Genomic DNA, 20727 nt, shown 5'->3' with positions numbered 1-20727 from the left:
CTGGCTGCTTCAATCTGCAGCTAGATGGTCCCAATCATCTGACGAGCACTGAGTCAAGCAGTTAAAAATAAAATCTCTAGCTGTTAAAGAGAAACCTTTGCTGATAACAGGAAGATGAACGGCTGTCTGCAGTTGCTCCCGTGCTCTCTATAAGCAAAGCCTTGGGCTGTGAAATACTTTACACTGGCCAGATGAGTCCATGCATTACTCATGAAGTTCTCCAGCTAAACAAACGACAGAAGAGGACACCCAAAGGAAGCAGTTTTATCTCTGCAAAGGCACCACACTAAATAAACACGCTACCAGCACATCTGGGTGGAAAGCATCCCTTCGCTCCCACGTTCCTTTGTGGGAGCCTTTTGCTATACAGGGCTTATCCCTGGCAGAGCTTTGTAGCCAGGAATGTGCTGCAAGTCCAGCTGCTTCCTTGGCCATTCAGAACTCATGGACCAGCAGTTTGCCTTTGTGCCACTAGTCGGCCAAGAGAGCTAACATCACTAGGATTTTTTTTTTTTTTTTTTTTTTTTTTAAAGGAGAATTGTTCTCCCAAGTACAAAGCAATGCCTCTATGAGATTTTGTTCCTAAAAGATTTAATCAGCGATGGGCTAGAGTTTCATTTCACAACAGGAATGCCTTTCCTGCAAGGTATAGGTTGCTGCTTACACATGTAAGGGGCACTCTGGCAGGAAATGTCTACGAATGGAAATTCCAGGCAATGTGGAAACAAGTTTGTTTCCATATATACCAAACACATATAAGCAGACACAATACTCTCTCTCTCTTTTTTTTTTTTTCTTTTTCTTTTTTTTTCGGAGCTGGGGACCGAACCCAGGGCCTTGCGCTTCCTGGGCAAGCGTTCTACCACTGAGCTAAATCCCCAACCCCAATACTCTCATTTTTAAGGTGCAAACTCTGTGCCTTTACATAGAGCTCTCATCCACCCATCACACGAAGGGTGGAAACACAAGAGCTGTGCTCCATGAGGAGTCTTGTCACACGAGTAATTTTACTTGTACACAACCAAGGGACGAGACTAAGCTGGAAAATTACATGAGAAAATAGTTGACAGCATTGTCCCTGACCAGTGAGCAGGCACCAGCGACAGAAGATAAAGAAAGAAGTCTCTAAAGGATGCATATGTCTGAAGAGAAATGCAGATTTATTAGTCACACACAGCATGGCACTTGGTGGACTGAAGAAAGGGTTATATCCTGCACCCAGGAAAAGCAGTATTTCTCCCCCTGACACAGACAGGTCTGGATGAAGCATCCTGTCCTTTGCCTCTGGTTCCAAGGCTAGTGTGCAGTCAACCCACACTATCCTACTAAGATTGCTATCTAGCCTTCTTCCGCATCTCTGGAGAATGGAATTACACAACACAGGACATGTTTTTTTGTCAACTGAGACTCCTTTTGAAGCAACAGAAGTCTTCCAGGGCAGTCTAAGTCTCAGAACACACGGACATCTATTGCACTGCCCTGGAGCAAACTTCTGCTGCTGTCCCCTGTCCCTGAACCTAGTTTCCAGATACAACATTCCTGTCTTTTCAAAGGAGTCACAGGGACCGACTGCTGTTTACTGAGTATTTCATCAAGTATTCCGCACATATGATCACACGTATCCTAGCAGTCCTGCTGAGCTTCAGGGTGATTCGAACATCACAGACATTGAAGAATAAGACCATGGTCACAAAGGCTTGGAACTGAACCAGAGTTGCCATTCTCCAAACCTGAAGGTCTTTTTATTGCACTGTACTTCCTGGTTTCTTCTACAATAGGCCCTAGTTCCAGGCTTTGGCTAGAGAGACATAACAGTGCAAGTCATGAGTTTATGATATCCCTGCTCTTTGGGGAGTGATCACAAGGCACTAATTTATAAAAGTATTTTAACTTTTTATGAAGTAGTGACACTTTATCAGTCTATTTATCTATCTATCAGATATTCTGTTGATAGACTTGCAAAATCAACATTATCAACTCAATTTACAGATGGGAAAACTGAGGCCTAGGAAAATTAAATACTTTGTTAGAGATAGCATATATCATAAGTGAAGGCCATGGATTCTCATAAAATAAACTTGGCTCTAGGACTTACATTATAGTACTTTGCAAAATAAAGTAAAAACAGGGGGCATGTACTTTTCTATGGTGCTGCTCAATTGTTTTCAGTCTACAGGTTCAAAAATATGAATATATTTCAAGTTATACTCATCACTTTAAAATCAAAACACTGTCAGAGTCTCTCTGAAGAAAACTCTGCAGGCATATTGTCTCTCTGGCAACCATCAGCATCCCAACAGTGAAGCACCACTGCTGCAGGGTTACAGTGAAGTCGCTTTGTAGTTTTGGAAGGAAATAATTCTCTAGTAATGGATATATCTAAAAAACGTTTTTGCTGTATTTCAAAAGATTTTAAATAGTTTCAAATTCACAGAGCATTTTCCTCAAACTTTCTGTGAGATTTTCTGATACCATCTCTTCAAGAACACTGTTGAACATGTTCTTACCTGTAAGGCTACCTTTTTACCAAAGAACCACAGCATAAGAGTCAGTATTACCAGGTTTTTGTTTTGTTTTTTTTTTTTCCCCCTAGGAGCTGAGGACCGAACCCAGGGCGCTCTACCACTGAGCTAAATCCCCAACCAAGAGTCAGTATTGAGAGATCGAGGCTGATAAGCTACTGCCATAAACCCACAAATTCCATCCAAGTTCCAAATTGTCCAATAGCAAGAGAGATCCAATGTTAGGTCTCGTGTGACTCTTATAAAGTGATCTGTGGTTTGGGTCTGGGACTGCGTCCTTGGTAAGACTGTTGGTAGGAGGACAATCATCCTGTCTACAGTTACAGATGCCTCTCAGTTTATGTCCTGATAATTTAATTTTAAATAATAAAAAGTACTGTTAAGTTCAAAGTTCATTAAGCAATACCTCAGCATACAAAGCACCGCAGTGGCACAGCACTACAGCACATCCACTGGCTCCTGGTAATCCTGGGGCCGACTGGAAGTGGTGATACTTAGCTACTGCCTAACTCTGCACAGGAGAACTGGACTGCATATCGTCAGCTCAGGAAAAGATCAAAACCCAAAGCATAACGTCTGTGCTACATGCACTGCTTTTACAGCCCTGTACGTTAGAAACTCATAAGCAGAATCATAGATTGTGGACCATCTGTATTAGAGGTACAGCCAACAGTAAAGAAATGAACAGCTGGTATATATCACCAGTTTGCAGCATGGTCTCAAGGCCTCCTGCTCTGTTCAAGGGGTTGTATCTATGACTGTCATTTCTTTGATGGTAGGACTGTCCCTATCAGAGTCAGGACTCCTAGTTTGACATTATCATCTGACAAGAACTTTCAAGTCTACCTTGAACTCCTGCCCCATTCAGGAACTAGGGTTTGAATGCGAGGTGTGGCCACTCTTCCAGGCCTTCTGAACACAGACGTGTTGCATGAGTTTACATGTTTACATTTAACACACATGTTTTCATCTCTATATATGAAGAGATAGCAAATATATTCTATTTGTGTGAGTGTGTAGCTCTGTGTGTGTATATGTATATATATGTATTTATTAATACATAGCAAAGAGCACAGATTCACCCCAACACTTCTAGTTTCCAGACCACCACCTAAGTTAATGCTTATTTTCTCACTGCTGCTCTCATGACTGATCTCGGTGTCACACTGTGTGCCCACAGTGTCACAGGAACTGCTCTGCAGGGGTCTGCTCTCCTTTCTTCCACATGCACTACACACCTTTATTGTCATTTGGTTCTTTGTCATGAGCAGCATTTAACTTCAAATGATATGTGATTAAAGTCACTTCTATTTAAGATAAACTTGCATTGTCAGTTTTTGTGTGTATGCATACTCAAAAGAACTCTTTAACCCTGACAAAGGCTGCCAGAAATCTAGCCAGTTTCTCCAGCACTAAATGAAGATATTTAGTACTCGTGAGAAAAACTGTGTGGCTTAGAGTAGCAGTGTTTCAAGAAAGGCTTCAGGGATCAAATATAAACAAACATGGCTAAAGGGTTCCACACAGAAGCTTGGCAGAGCCAAGGGAGGCCCACGAAAGTCCTGAGAAGATTCCTGCTGGGATGATGTCATATCTAGAAAGAACAGGGAATGTTCTTAACAAGGTTGTTCCATTGACACTAATTCTTCAAAAGTTATAACGCAAAGAGGCTGCTGGGATTGATGATACTTTCTTAGCATTCTGACTTGGAAATGGAGAGAATGTGGCCTTTCTTGTCACCTCCACAGTGTGTTGGTTTGTCACAGATCCTCAGCTGCTGCTCTTTGGGGAGAGGTGAATTTGGTGGCTTCTTGCACACCATTTGGGTATATTCATAGAAGAAACATTCAAGTTTTCTTCTAAGGGAATCATGTTTCTATAAGTCTTATTTTAAGTCCTTATTTCTTTCCTTTTTAACACTATAAATACTAGTCTAAAATTGGAAACCATGACTAAATAAATAGGGTAACTTCCAATGGTGAGTTTGAAATATTTTTAGGAAAGGAAATTAAAATAAATAGCACTATCACTGAGATAAGATCTTTAAAAGTCTTCATCCTTATCATTTAAACAATACATTTTTGTCAAGGATGATGAAATTTCTGTAATCTCAGCATGTGGAAACTGAAACAACTGGATAGCAGTTAGTTTCAAGGCCAGCCTGGACTATAGTGTGAGATTAAAAACAAAAATAAAACAGTAACAACAAAACCCCTCTGGTGGTTCAGACTGGTGGAGCAGGGTGAAGACTAGCACATGACCTAGGGTTCCCCATGATTCACTCTCAGGCCTCAATGCTCTCATTACAGAGGCTTTTACTGCTCCCTGGCAAAACTGACTCCACATGAATGTTTCATGCCATGTTATATCTTCCTTTAAATGATGGTATACGTAATCAAGAGATAACAGAGCACTCGCATAAGTTTAAAGAAGCCGTTTGAATCCTTTCCCTGTTTCTAAGCTTTACAGTTACATAAACAGATACCTGGTTACAAAAGATTCATAACTAAGAGCTCCCCTTCAATTCTCTTCTAGCCAGTACTAGGAGGTCTCAGAAGACAATCACAGCCATAGAGAAGAGAATGAAATGACACGCCTCTGAAACCCTCGCAAAGATGTAGATGTCAGAAAAGTGAAGTGGACCAAATCCCTGCACATAGGATGGCTGGCTATTACATCAGTGATGTTGGCATGGCGGCTGGAATAATAAGGAATTGACAGTTTGAGTGACCCTCTTCATCCCAATGCCCCATCTCAATTCTTTCCTAGTCATGTTTCATGAAGATGTAGCATCGTAAGGCATGAGAACAAACATGCGTGTGGATGTACATGTGAAGTGGGTCATTTTACACTCAGACCTCATGCACTGATTCTCACCCCTGCAGCACAGTCTTTTTTTTTTAAATCTATTTTAATTGTGTGTGTGTGTGTGTGTGTGTGTGTGTGTGTGTGTGTGTGTGTGTGTGTGTGTGTGCAGATATCCAGAGAGATCAGAAAAGGCACTAGGTCCCCTGGATCCTGAATTACAAATAATTGTGAGCTGTCTGACCGTGAGTCCTGGGAGCCAGATTTGGGTCCTCTGCAAGAGCAGTGATACCTTAACCACTGAATTATCTTTCTAGCCCTCCTCCTCCCATAAAAACTTCTTTCTATAAAAGGAAAGCCAACGCCTCTTAGGTTGAGAAACCCCAGCAGCATTAGAGTAAATTGTATAAATGAAGCCCTCAATAAGAAAACATCAAAATGTTCATCATCCATAACCATGGCTTTGAGATCACTAGAAATCTTTTAGCATCCTTAGCACCCAAGATGTTGAGTCAAATGTAATAATATGTGGCAACATTATTAATGAACAAAGAATCAGTATTCATTAATAGTGATAATAGTGATAGTCATAGAGCATTAATCTATAATCAAAAATTATATTCAGCAACATAGATGAAATTCAAGATAAACTAAACATATGCAATGAAGGAAAACAGAGAAACCCAGCACATGATGCATGTGTGATTCAGTTACTTAAAAAGAAAGTTTTGATATAAAATGATGTAATTATAAGTCAGTTCTTAGTAAGTGCAGATCTTCAATCCCAGTATTCTGACTCTGACATGCCTTTCACTAAATGCAAGCACTAGTTCACTTTTTCCTTTCACTAATTCAGTGACTTGCAAAGACGAGTGTTTTTAAATGGTACTCTGTTTTAAGGGGCAATGGCATCACTAGTAGACTGATAAAGGTTAGGGGCCACACGGTTCTGGGGCAGGGGTAGGACTTTAGAGTTGAAGAGAACTTAGATGTGAGACCCGGACAGCTGGATATCCGTGTGTCACTAGAGGATTCGGCATTAGTAGCAGCTCTCAGCTCTGAGTCACTGTGCACCTAACTCCTAACATGCTGAGAGTTTCTTTCTGTCATCCTACATGGCTGTGCTTGTAGCTTCTCTGGCAGGTCTCCACATGCATGCAGATGTGCATCCCAGCTAGGGTACACACACACACCTTCTGTTTTCCCATCCTATCCCCTAAGGCTACAGTAGCCCAGTTAAGGACTTTTAATGGGGGTTTTTGATGTTGTTGTTCAGTACTTGATACTTATTTTTAAGGTTTATTTTTTATTCATGTGTCGGCTCATAAGCAAAGAGGTATTCACAAGGACAGAAGCTAGTGCTCAATTCCCAGGATCTGGAGTTAATTCTGAGCCCCCCAGCATGGGGGTAGAAACTGAACTTAAATCTTCTGGAAGAGCAGTAGAGGCTCTTAATTGCTTAATCATCTCTCTAGCTAAATCAATGAATTAAATAAATTAATTAAAATTATTTTATTATTTTGAATATATGAGCTCTTTCTTTTTTCTCTTCTTCCTTCCTTCCTCCTCCTCCCTCCTCCTTCTTCCCCTTCCTCCTCTTCCTCCTTTTGCCTGTATATATGACTGTATACCACATGCATGAAGAGGCAGTACCCTCAGAGTCCAGAAGACGGCATTAGATTCCCTGGAACTGGAGTTAGATATGGTGCTGGGTATTGAACCTGGGTGGGTCCTCTGCAAGAATGGTCAGTGCTCCTAGCCACTAAGCCTTTGATCCAGCTCCATTATGAAAAAATATTTTTTAAACTGTGTTTTCATTTTTTAAGCTTAGGGGGTAAAATCTCTGTAGTGACCTGGACAGCTATTTTATAACCAGGTAGTAGTACCAGGTAGGAAAAAAAAGTAACAACAGTAACATCTACAGAAAATGACACTTTCATCTGAGCTGGCCCAGCAGGAAGCTGTAAGGAAGGTAAATCAGGAGGACCCTGCCCTCATTCTTGCTGTGGGGTTTGGAGTCAGTATGCAAGGAGCTCTGGTTTGTATCCACATAAGTGCCACTCTCGGTTATGTGTAACTCAGCAACTTTATACCAGTAAGAATGAAATCATCTACAAAGTGTTCTTAAAGATCTCTGTCTTACTTAACCTGGGGACCGCTCCACCATGGGATTCTGGGAAAGAGTAGCTCACAAGCCAAGGCACAGCTTCTGCAGTACCATCCTAGTGAGTCACACATCGCCTTTGAGGAGCATCTTAGGAGTCATGACAAAGGTAGGGATGAAAAGTGTGGCTGAGGAAGGTTTTCTTAGGGAGCAGGGCTAACAGCCCTGTCAATACAGATTAGTATGCTGCAAGAGTGGGGGTTGGTAGTGATGCTAAGAGCAGGACACCCAGATTAAAGTAGAAACTGTTGCATGGAGAAGAGTAGTGATGCTAAGAGCAGGACACCCAGATTAAAGTAGAAACTGTTGCATGTGGGTAAAGGTGCTTGCTGCACAAGTCTAATAACACAAGTTCCACACCTCTCCCGCAGGGTAGAAGGAGGGAGCTGACTCTTAAGAGCTGTCCCCAAGGACTTACACATCTATACATACAAGCAAACAAGTGTAAAGGGTTATTTTGTATGCAACTGGAGCCATAAAACTGGAGCAGACAGACAATGGATCAGAAAAACATTTGCAAAACTAATCCCTGAAACCTTAACTAGACGGAAACCATAAACTTAGGAAACTTCCACATGTTCAGTGGGGTAGACTCATGTGTACAGATGGAAGGGTTTCCAGAAGCGCAAAGAGGAAGCAGCCAGAGAGCACTGCAGCCTGGTGTTCTCAGGAGCTCCAGGCTAGCTTAGACTACACAGTGTGACTGTGTCTCAGAAAGCCAATGAAAATAAACAGCAATGACAAAAACATATTAGGTATCAACAACAGAAGTGTGTGTGGGGGGGAAAGGTTCCTACTAATAATCTAAGAAATGTATGAAGCTCTTGACTATACAGAAGTTGGGTCTGAACAGACAGGCCTCCTACACAGGTAAGACAACAGAGAATCATAAAGATTTCTAAGTTAATCTACAAATTTAGTGTGATCTCAAAAATACCCAGCAGCTTTTCAATAAAGACAACTTGACAGTTACGTTTATATGAGAAAACAAAAACAAAAAACACCCTGAGAGGCAAGAAAACATTCAAAATGAATGTCCTGTGTGGAAAGGGGACGACACCAGCTCTGGATCTGCACAGCACTTGACAGTCGGATCACTGACTGCTCGTGAGAAGATCCGGCTCCATTCCCAGCACCCACACTGGGGGGCTCACACAGCTCAAGCTCCAGGGGATCTAATGCCTCTAGCTCTTATGGACAACTACAGTCATGGTCTCAAGTATGCATGCATATGCGCGCGCACACACACCCCAAAATAATGAACAGAAACCTGAGACGCCCACAGATGTAAATAAAAAAAAATTCTAATCATATGAGCGCCATGAGTGAGGGTCAGGGTTTTCTAGGCCCTGGACATTAGAAACGGTTTACAAAGCCTGACCCAAGATGCAAATTCAATTGATGACTGACAAATTTTGCCCCCCCCACACTTACTTCTATGTATATATGCAACAGTAAAAGTAAAGAAAACAGATAATCATGAAAGTATTAGCAAGGCTTGGAGACAGAGAAAGAAAGAAGGGACGGGGAAGGAAAGATTGAAGATAATCAAAATATATACATGTATGAAATGCAATGAAATCCATTATTTTGTACAATTAATAAATTTAAAAAATGAAAAAATAAGTAAACTATTGCGTAGTTACTTGGTGATGGGAGATACCTGTGCCTGTCAGAGCAGTAAGTACAGACACAGATGGGAAAGGCTGAGGGAAGTCTGTAAGCCCAGGATGCCAGCGGTTGGCATTAAAGTGGCAGAGAAATCAAGAAGTATGGCTATAGAAAGGCTCCGTCTTAAAGGAGAAGCAGAGATCAGACACTAGACTGTGGCCATGGAGCAGGGCACAAGACAGGTATCGTTATCTCTTCTTCTACAAAGGCTGTGGCTCATCAACTTGGGGACCCAATGGTGTCTTAGGACTCACTGTTAACAGCAGTGAATCAATGACACATTCTCATTTTAACATTGTGGGTACATAAGAGGGTATTTGTCTTTTTAGTAAGCATATACCTGAGTATCTAGCACTAAAAACATAACACCAAGAACCGACTTTCACAGTTAAGAGCAAGAGCCAGATTTAGACATGGGAAGAACCAGATAACGTAACAGTGGGGATTCTGTGTACAAGCTTTATACCTGTCTTATAATCATGTGAAAATCATGTGTCATCATGGCTTCAAAACCGGAAAATAATTACTGAACGCTTCATTATAAGCAAAGAACTAGAACAATGAACTGACGTCAGGGGAATATTTAATAACAAGGAAAAATCAGCATGAAGATGAGGAGAGGAGAGGAGAAGAGAGCATATTCAGAATGAGACCTGAGTGAGACTGAGCACAGAGCCAGAAAAGGCCCCAGAGCAATGTCAATGTGCCCAGCAGGATGTTTAAATGGAAGCGTGTAAGCATGTGGGGTTCTGTACAGGTGTCTACAAGCTAACCTGAAACGTGGTTTTTAACAAGGGTAGGTGAGCACAGGAGATTGAAGAAGCATGATACAATATTACTGGTGGAACCTATGCTGAGACATGAATGCTCACTGCAAAATATTCTTCAACCTGTGCTATATGCCTAAGAATTACTATAATAAAAAGTTCAGAATATGAAAAACTCTTATGCAACTATGTATTAGTACATGAAATCTCCAGACATCATAAAAGATGCACATTCAAACTATAAGACAGCAACACACATTGAAAGGAGACTTTGCTAAAGAGAGCATAACATTTCCCCATTCATTTTCAGGAGTACAAAATGATTTAGTTGCTTCTGAAAGGATGTGCAAATTTAAACAACTAAATATACAATTAGCAAGTCCGTTCTAACCCATATACCAAAAGATGTGTAAGACCATCAAGACTGTGTTATGCCCTTAGATTTCAAGTAGAAACAAGGTATTTACTAACAGGGCATGGGTAAATTGTGATGTGTTCATACACTGGGATGCTGGTGAGCAATGCCTGAATGGACATCACGAGCACTGTGATAAACACGGAGTTCCACCAAGACCACATGCTGCGTGGTTCTATTCACAAATACTCTAGAGTAGCAGTTCTCAACCTGTGGGTTGCGACCCCTCTGGCGTATCAGATACTTACATTATAATTCTTAACAGGAGCAAAGTTATAGTATGAAGCAGCAATGAAAATCATTTTATGACTGGGGGATCAACCTGTGGAACTATATTATTGGGCCACAGGTAGGAAGGTTGAGGACCACTGTTTTAGAGAGAAGGATCAATTCCACATAGGACAGGTCTTTCTGGGTGACACCAGTGCCTTGCATCTTGACTGATAAGGATTTAGGACCTGTACATGTATGCATGTGTCAAAATTTACTCAACGACATGCATTAGATGTGTGTACTACAATGCACATATCACATGTGCAATGGTGCACATACAGTATACCCTACTGTGAAAACACAAACTGTTACTGAATTTTACAAACTACTGAGAGGTACACTGCAGATGGCAGCCTTTTTGAAGTTCACTAAACAGGTGATGGAATGATAAGCAAAGCAAAGACGCCTACGCAGTAAACAAGGCTGACAGTTGGTCATTACAGAACCTCAGTGTTTATTATGTGGAAGTTAACTGTATGTGGTTGGGTTAAAATACCTATCTCAACAGTACTTACTACTGTGCCATCCTACTCTTCCTAGTTTAGTTTTTTGGTTTTCCAAGACAGGGTTTCTTTGGAGAGTCCTCACTAACCTTGAACTCACTCTGTACACCAGAATGGCCTCAAAATTAAGAGATTCTTTGGCCTCTGTCTCTCCAGTGCTAGGATTAAAGCTGTGTGCCACCACGCCTTGCTCTATTCTTGTGGACAAGATTGACACGTACACTTGGAAGTGGATCCTGTACTTTGTAAAGAAAGACAATAATAGAGTAAATTTCTTCCTAAAAGTCACTATGTCCTACTTTTATCTGTGGGGAAGGAGACACAGAAAAACATAGTTCTAATTGCAGAAAAATGACTTATTCTTCAAATAAATATTCAGTGGACATTAAATCAGAAAATCATTCTGAGAAACAGAGAATGATAAGTATTTCTGTAGCAAATTATAAAGAAACAGAGAAGCGATCACAAATTCAGATATAAAGGAGAGGCACAGCTCAGCATGATGGAGGGCTGGAGAGCTGTGTGCAGCTCATGATGGCACTTGCAGCTCGGGAGGGTAAGGTGTTTGGTCTTTTGCTGAAGGCAAACTGAAACCATGGAAGCATGTGGACAGGAATGGCACCTACTTGGGGGGATGGCCAGGAAGGACAGTGAGGAGGCACCAGACACAGGGCAAGGACAGGACTCTTCTTGCTTCTCCTGATACCTATCTTTTTTTTTTTCAGAGAAAATATGCACACGGATGCAGCAGGAAGCACACTTGATGCTCCAGGCTGCAGAGGAATAAAACAAATCAGTGGCAAGTATGGAGGAGCAGCCTGGATGTACATGCTCGGCCAGAAGACTCACCTTCAGAGCAGCCAGGACTTTGAAACCATACACCAGGATAATTAAACCTTATTGTGAGACGCACTCCTGGCTTAGAGGAAGTTCCAGTGACAAAGGTCATACTGAAGACTGTTTCTGGGAACCAGGAGCACCACTGCATCTGCCCCCTTCACATAGAAGGATGTGCTAATATCTCAAGCCAAACACCACCTGATAACTTTATTTTGTTTTGCCTTCAGTTTCGTCCCCTTAACTTTTTACTCAGAATCAGCCCTAATCTCAGTAAGAGAAAGGAGACATGCTTATCACTGAACATGGAATCATGAACACGTGCCCTAGACTTTGCTCACTTTTGGACCTACAGGTAGCCTGTGATGTTGCGGATCTCTCAAACTTCGGAACCCAAGGACAGTGGTACTCCACTGCCACAGAGTGCCTGGGAGGAGGCCTGGGACAGTGATGGAAAGTAACCAGGCTTAGAGGGCTGTCAGTCAGTAAGGACAGGGCTCTTCTGGGTCCTCCTGGTACTTGATTTTCTAGTGAAAAGGAGAAAAGAAATGAAGAGATAAGGTTTGTTTTTAAAAGTATAATGTTGGGTCTGGAAATATGGTTCAGTGGTTATGAGTGCAGACTGCTCTTGAAAAAATCTGGAGCTCCATATGTACAGCAATGCCAACCAAACAGAGCTTCCAGGGACTAAGCCACTACCCAAAGACTATACATGGACTGACCCTGGACTCTGACCTCATAGGTAGCAATGAATATCCTAGTAAGAGCACCAGTAGAAGGGGAAGCCCTGGGTCCTGCTAAGACTGAACCCCCAGTGAACTAGACTGTTGGGGAGAGGGAAGCAGGGGGGGAGGGTTGGGAGGAACACCCATAAGGAAGGGAGGGGGGGGATGTTTGCCCGAAACCGGAAAGGGAATCCAGGAAATTTAAGAAATACTCAAGTTAATAAAAAAAAAAAAAAAAATCTGGAGCTCCAGCTACAGGAGATCTGAAGATCTCTCTGACCTCCATTTGTAAATCTGACATTTGTAAATCCACACATTCATTTATAAAATAAAAAAAGAGCCTCTTTATAAGCTCTGTGTTCTTGGTGCGGTAGGCCATATCTATAATCCTAGCACTTGAGAGGTGAAGGAGGATCAGAAACTCAGGATAAACCTTGACTACATAGTTCATGGACTTGCTCAGTGGGTTCCTTGCTCAGCGATAATTTTTCTTTACATGTATTTATTTGATGTATTAATAACAATGTCATGGGAGTCAATTCTATCTTTCTACCATGTAGGTTCTGGGGATTGAAGTCAGTTCCTCAGAGTTGGTGACAAGCATCTGACTTACTCAGCCACTTCACTAGCCTTGACTGATCACTGCTAATGCTGTTTTCACCATTTTAGTTATAGACTGGCATCTGGGAACTCCTGTCTTTAGGAGACTGAAGATTAGACACTGTTGACAGTGAGTACAAGGCAGCAATTGGTAGCATTCCAATTAAAATCTCACCTTGGGGTAAGCACAATGTGTGTATGAATTTCCACTGAGTATTTGGTTAGTAGTGGAATTCTTTCCCTTTTTTAAAAATTTATTTATTAATTTTTTTTATGTATGTGAGTACACTATCGCTGTCTTCAGACACACCAGAAGAGAGCATCAGACCCCATTACAGATGGTTGTGAGCCACCATGTGGTTGCTGGGAATTGAGCTCAGGACCTCTGGAAGAGCAGTCAGTTCTCTTAACCGCTGAGCCATCTCTCCAGCCCTAGTAGTGGAACTCAAATGCTGGGTGTGAATGACAGTTTTTTTTGTTTTTTTTTTTTTTTTTGTTATACAAGCTCACCCACCCACCAGTCGTTCCACATCCTTGAATCCTCTGATGGTCTGCCATGTTTCACTGCTCTGATGACTGAGGACAAAGTAACCTTATCCGCAGGCACTGGCATCCAGGACATCCATTATCAACTGTCTAAGCTGTCAATTCTTCTACTGCTACGATGTGACACCATGACCAAGGAGACTTACAACTCCACAGGATTAGAGTCAATAACCATCAGGTGTGGAACACAGCAGCAAGGAGATAGAGTGCTGGAGCAATGTGGAGCACTTACACCTGAGCCTCCAGCAGGAAGGAAGGCAGGCAGGCGGGCGGGCAGGCGGGCAGGGAGAGAGAGGGAGAGAGAGAGAGAGAGAGAGAGAGAGAGAGAGAGAGAGAGAGAGAGAGAGGGGAGAGAGGAGAGAGGAGAGAGGAGAGAGGAGAGAGAGAGAGAGGAGAGAGAGAGAGGGGAGAGGAGAGAGAGAGAGAGAGAGAGAGAGAGAGAGAGAGAGAGAGAGAGCGAAAGCAACTTAACTAAGAATGCCATGAGCTTTTGAAACCTCAAAGCCCACCTTCAGTAACATACCTCATTCAACCAGGTCACAAGCTTCCTAATGCTGCAACCTCTTAAAACAGTTCCTCCTGTTGTGCTGACCCCCAACCATAACATTATTTTGTTGCCGCTTGATAACTGTAATTTTGCTACTGTTATGAATCATAATGTAAGCATGTGTGTTTTCTGATGCTCTCAGGTGACCTCTGTGAAAAGGTCATTTAACAACTCCAACCCCACCCCCACCCCCAGGTTGTCTTAAACCTTTCCCAAATCTTCAAATGACTGGAGACAAAGTATTTAAGCATAAGCCTATGGGATCATTCTTCTTTGAACCAGCCGCATGACTGACTGGCCATGCTCTTGGGCATAGATTAGACTAGCTTGTGAGGATTCTTTTTTAACAGACTCAGTCTTTTAGTAAATGAATCTAGTGAGACTCATTTCTTTGTATTCTGTGGAGCTTCTATATCTCTCAGTGATATGCTGATGTATAAGTGCTCATAATCTAAATACAGCATAAACTATCAGTCCAGTTTAACATTTTCTGCCATTCCAAGGTCATGGAAATATCACCCCGCAATGGTTTGATCCACCACGGTTGGATGTTTGTGTATGGAATGAGTAAAAGGTAAATGTCTTTCCACTGGATAGTTAACAAATCTAGAACTTTCTTTTTAGAAGACCACTGTTTCCCTATGGCACATTCCAAAATGGAGCAGATGACTGCATGCTGCTGTTCCCCTGGTTGACTGCTCCTCGGTCCTCTGGCTCTAATCTTGGCCCAGAGACAGCTCTAAAAGAAATGTCCTAGCTAACCTACTAAAAAGAGTGGACTCAGTGAGCCCCACCCGATCCTGACCACGTCTAATACTATTCCCCACTGAAGGAAATAGAGATTCTCAGAGGCACAGTCATTCTAAGATCAGGTCAAAGAATGTTTAAAGGTAGTGAACAGGAGAAAAATCAAAAGCACACAAAGGAAGAGTATGTGTCACAAAGGGATTTAATTATTCAAGTTAAAAAAGGAAGAGAGGCTCAGCAAGTAAAGGCCAGCAAGTCTGACAGCCTGAGATGGATCCTTGGAACTGACAGAGTGAAATGAGAGAACTAATTCCAAAAAGTTGTCTTTGAACCTCAACACACATGCTGTGGCCCAAACATGCCCACACATATTCACATACACAATAAATACATGTAAAAACAACAGTGACAGTTATGCACAAAGAACCTTTGAATCTACAGTGCTTGTTCCCTTAGAGAAGAGTGAACCTCTCAGAATTCCAGAAAGAATGTCAGACTCTGCAAGTAACTTTATAATGATTAGATGAAAATGATTAGATAAAAACGACGTCATCCAAACAATGGGTGAAGACGGCTGAGATATAGACGTCTTAAGGTCATATGCCACATACTACTTACTGGATAATTACAGAGAGTAAGGATACTTTTACATATAGATAGACAGAGAAAACCCACAGGAGTGCCCTTAATCTCATCCAGTAATGGGTCAATCAATCATTGTCCTCTTGATGCAGCTTACTGAGGACAGAGCTCCCATGTCATACTCTGAACCAAACTTCCCACAACAACCCAAACAGGCAAATAAAAATGGTGCTATTCTGCAAATAACTGATTAGATACTCCAAACTGCCACGTTGCAAAAGGCAGGGAAGAACTGCACTGCATTAGGAGAAATTAAAAGTCCTTCAGCTAAAGCACGAGATCATTCTCGTGCATGGGTTACAACTCAAACACTGCCACCACTCACACGTTAACTTTCAATAACAAGTATGAAATGTGTGCTAGTAAACATGGGCATGCCTGCAGCTTACACATGTGTGGTCCTGGGGGCTAATAACCTACCCTAACTCCAACAGTTAAGAGAACATGTAAAAAGGCTACTCTATCATGGAAGTCTCTTTAATCTGTAGAAAAGACAGTTGAGTTATAAGCTAGTACAAGCAGGCCTTAATTTCAGTTGTTAAATGTCAATAGTTTATTATAAAATAAATTGCCAGAAGAGAGATCTATTTCGGCTCTTCTCTTTCTTGTTTAATCGATGAGTGAGAGGGCCCGTGACTGATAAAGGTACTTGCCACCAAGTGTGATGATCCCAGTTCAATCCCCAGGATTTACAGTGGAAAAGAAGGGCAAGCTCCTGCAAGCTGTCCTCTGACCACCACATGAGTGTAATGGTACAGGAGAAAGCAAACACGCACTCGCGTGCACACGCGCGCACATACACATATACGTTAGACAAACAAATTAATTCTTTAAAGATTAAAAAGAATCAAACGACTATTGGAACATTTTTTACTAGAGGAATTCTTAAAATTTCTTTATTCATTTCACAGAGAACCTTCAGAAGTACTAGGTTAGGGTGAAAAGACAAACCTGCCATGGTGCTTGGCTGTGAAGTCACTCTTCCTCAGGCAGTAAGTAATGTTTCAAGGTGGTGAGCATATGGATGGGAATGCACAAAGGCACAAGAGGAGAGGACTGCAAGTGGCAGTGAGCTTCTGTTTCCATGGATGTTCTTACGAACAGCATGGTGTTTGTAGCTTGAATCAGGAACGTCCTCCACAGTCTAAGTGCTTGGTCCAGCGTTGGCCTAGTTTGGTGCTGTGGTCTTGCTGGAGGAAGTCTGTCTTGGTGGTGGGCAGTTTGCTCCCTTCCCTCATGCCTGGCTCAGAGTGTGAGCTTCCAGCTTCCAATCAATGCCTCTGCTCAACCATTATGGATCCGTATACCCCTGAACATAGAAGCTCTTTCTTCTCTAAGTTCTATTGGTCATGGTGCTTTAGCACAGCAACTAAGAAGTAAGTAAGATAGCATGTGCAATACTTGTTGGCTAAACTGAAACAGAAGGTAAAATCAACAAGGCCAGCAGTTGGCACGACAGTGTTTCCATCCTCAGGAGAAGTTCTGCTTTGTAAAATCTTCAGCCTTGTCTGGCTTTATATATGGCCACCTTTACACTTTTCCAAGCAACTTTATGTAAAAAGAAGAGGACACCCACCTTAAAGATGGCTTTAGCTTTTGTCTAAAAGCAATCTTTTCTGCTTTGTAGCCTTCTTTATAACCTCTGGGGGCAGCTATTTCTGAGCAGCCACTCTGCCTTATTTAGCCTCCTTGCAGGGAAAGTCACAGCCTATCTCACAAGTGCAATGCTTTGCCTCTTTGAGGAAGAAAACCTCTTCCTCTGCAGAACTCAGGGCTGTATGTGGTGGTGTCCTCATGGGATTTAGGCCTATGGTGTAGCAAAGAGGAAGAATGTGCAAAATGCAGCACCACAGAGAAAACTGACACAACAGCTTGTTTGTAGGTGTCATTGGCTGTATTATTAGTAAAGGGAGTGGAGGAAAAAAGAGATGGCTCGGTTTTATGAGTGGCACAGTGACTAAGAAGCTCAAAGCTAAGTGCTAGGTATTATCTGACTGCGCACCTTAGAAAGGAGCAAGAGAACAGTGGCTTCTTAAGGGACACAGTATGGAGATGAAAATACCCTACATTAGCATATTACAGCAACCAGCCCTTAATTTAAATGATCAGCTGTGAGTGGCAGTGGCCTGACTGCAGTGCCAGCATAGGGAGGGGGAGGGAGGGGGAAGGAGGGGGAAGGAGGGAGATGTCTAGTTCTAGGCAAGCTTAGACTCCATAGCAAGACCTTGTCTCAAAACAAGTTACAAATAAAACTAAAACCAAACCCATATACATAGAATGTGGGTTAATAAATTAGAATTATGAAACTCCATTGATAAAATCTCAGTCTGACAATTCAACAGTACCAAGTATCAATCAAGAGTTGATTCTAATTTCAGTCTGCTCATACTTGGTGTTCTGCATGCGCAGCAGGCTCCTGGACCTACCGAGCACCACTCGGACTCACTAGCTCCCTGATGGAGCTGTTCAACTGTCCGGGTGGCTCCTCTTCATTGCTCGTGCATTTTGACACAGTGCCTAGTTAACTCAGTCTACTAGACACACTCTATGGTCTCTCAACTTCTCTGGTTCCCTGTGAGATGGGCTTACAATAGCGCATGTAGGCAGTGATGATAGTTCTAGAGCTTAGGTGTGGCCCTTAAACCAACAACCCAATAACAAAACTGGGCACAGCCTTTGCAGAGAAAGTCTGTCGGTGTTTCCAGGGTTATGGTGAGAGAGGGGGTTGAGCAGTGTTTCCAGGTGATCACGGTAATACCCTACTTCACTATCATCTTGTTCAAAGATGATCATACCTCCTAATAGTGCCACTCCCTGGGTCAAGCATATACAAACCATCACAAATAGCACTATGTGTACATGAGGAGGAATATATACTATAACAAAGGAAGGAGCTGTGCATGATGGAGCATCTCTGTCATCTCAGAACTTGGGAAATTGAGGCACAAGGATCAAACAGACTGATAAAGAATGAAACACGTCCAAGGAAAATGGATGTGACTGGAGATGACGTGTTAAACAAAAGCCTGTTTCAGACTGACAAATACTGTTACCCTTCTCTCAATGATCGGTCCCAGACTACATAGATGCACACAACCCTGGATGAGGAAATGCCTAGGGAACAAAGAGGGCTAAAGGGAGCAAGGATGGAGAAGGCACCAGGGGAGAGCGGAGGGTGGAGGAGACCAGTGTGCCTGTTGCCAACTGAGAGTACAACTTGCTACTACACCCCTGGCTTTCTCCCAGAAGCAGGCTTTGGTGGAGGTTTTCCTGTGGGTCAGGATGGGGGATGGTGGGAAAGTGTACATTCATAATAAATTTATAATTGTATTCCTTGTTTTTCTCTTAGTGGAATCTAGATGTTTCTGACAACAAAGTTCCCTTCTGATACACCTGTGAGACGAGAAGTGTACCCCACTGGTTATCTTTATGGGATGACTCTTTTGCCAAGTTGAATCTAATTCAAATATTGAGGCAAAGTGTTTTCTTTTTTTTTTTTAAATTTCAGTATTTTTTTTAACAGAGAAAACAGTAAATAATTAGTTCTTTATTCATGAGGAACAGAGAGACTCTACCAGTCTGAGAAACCTTTCCTCTCAGATGTTTATGGATGGAGGGAAAATGAACTTCTAGAAGTTCGTAATTCTGCCACTGGCTCCAGGAGGCGAGGAGGAGGAGGAGGCTGAGAAGTGTCCTGTGATCCTTCAGGCTGCTCCTGTCAGCTGAGATGTGGAAAGCCGCTCTCCCTACTGTTCCTTCACTTATTGCTCCAAGGCACCAAAGGCACAGAGATGACAGTACTGCTATAGTCTGATCAGAAAGTCCAGTCCCACGCACCACAGAAGACACACAAGTCTCACACAAAATGCCAATTCCAGACCCCGCAGATTTGGCCACAATGAAGTCACAAGCACCGGGCCTCGCTTCCTGTCATGAGAAACTAGGAAACCCGACATGCATGAGGCATTTGCTCACACACACTAGGAGATGGACTGTGTGTCAGGATTCAGAGCTGAGGAGAGTGAGTCAGCTCAGACACTGCAGGTTAAGCTTCTGAAAAGGAGGACTGGCCTGCTTGACCAGTGTCTCACAACTGCCTCTCATTCCAGCCTCAGAAGACTGAACACATTCTTTTGGCCTACACACAAAAGCAAAGTACCTGATGTCTCTGCTGAGGAACGTGCTCTATGTGATGGACTCAACCTAACAAGACTGGGTAAGAAATGACCAGCTGAAGTATCCTCAGAGCACACATGCTCCAAACAACCTGAGTGGAAAGGTCTCTCTAGGGCACATGGCAGGGTATACCAGCGGAGATGCCAAAGGAGAGGAAAGCCCTATCCCCAGCGCAGTCCAAGCGCTGCCACAGGTGGAGCCAGCAGAACAGGAGAGCTGGCCCTCCCCGAGGGGCTGGGGTTTGTGTGAGCTGCTCAGAGGGTCAAAGTGAGGGAGAGCTGACCCTGCCTCCCTCCCTCTGAAGGCAGCACCGGGTAGCCTAGCCAGAGCAGTGCTGAAGAGCCCTGGTGGTACACAGAAGGGAGAGCCAGTGGGCTGACTAGCTTAGCTACCACCCACACCCAGATCCAGAGCTTTGATTTGGCCCACCTCAAAATCTGCATTATCTATGAACCATTGAGGGTCAGTCCTGCTGACTCAAAACTGCTGCATCTCCATGACACAGGGCAACAAAAGGATAGCCAGGCCCTGTGAGGAGCCAGTATTGATGGCGTCACAGAACCCAGAGACCTTAAAGCAGACCAGTGACTCACTGCAATGAACATTCACAAGTGAAGATATGTGGATAGAGAGGTATGCTATGGGACACACTGTGACACACTACAGCTTCCATGACAAGATGTTTGCTATGTTTTATTTTGTTTTGTTTGTGTGGTTTTTATTATTTTGGTGGAGGGAGGAAGTTTGCAAGGGTGGGACTGGGGTACATGATGTGAAAGTCACAAAG

At 42.7% G+C, this 20727-nt stretch overlaps 1 protein-coding gene across 1 annotated transcript in view; it reads right to left on the bottom strand.

Annotated features, from left to right (window-relative positions):
* Positions 1-20727, bottom strand: part of Mrtfb (myocardin related transcription factor B) — a 155730-nt gene that overhangs the window by 64846 nt on the left and 70157 nt on the right. The window lies entirely within an intron of this gene.

Source organism: Rattus rattus, chromosome 9 (assembly GCF_011064425.1).
Source record: "Rattus rattus isolate New Zealand chromosome 9, Rrattus_CSIRO_v1, whole genome shotgun sequence".
Lineage (NCBI taxonomy): Eukaryota > Metazoa > Chordata > Mammalia > Rodentia > Muridae > Rattus > Rattus rattus.
The sequence above is the reverse complement of the archived record's forward strand: the minus strand, read 5'-3'. Positions and strand labels throughout refer to the sequence as shown.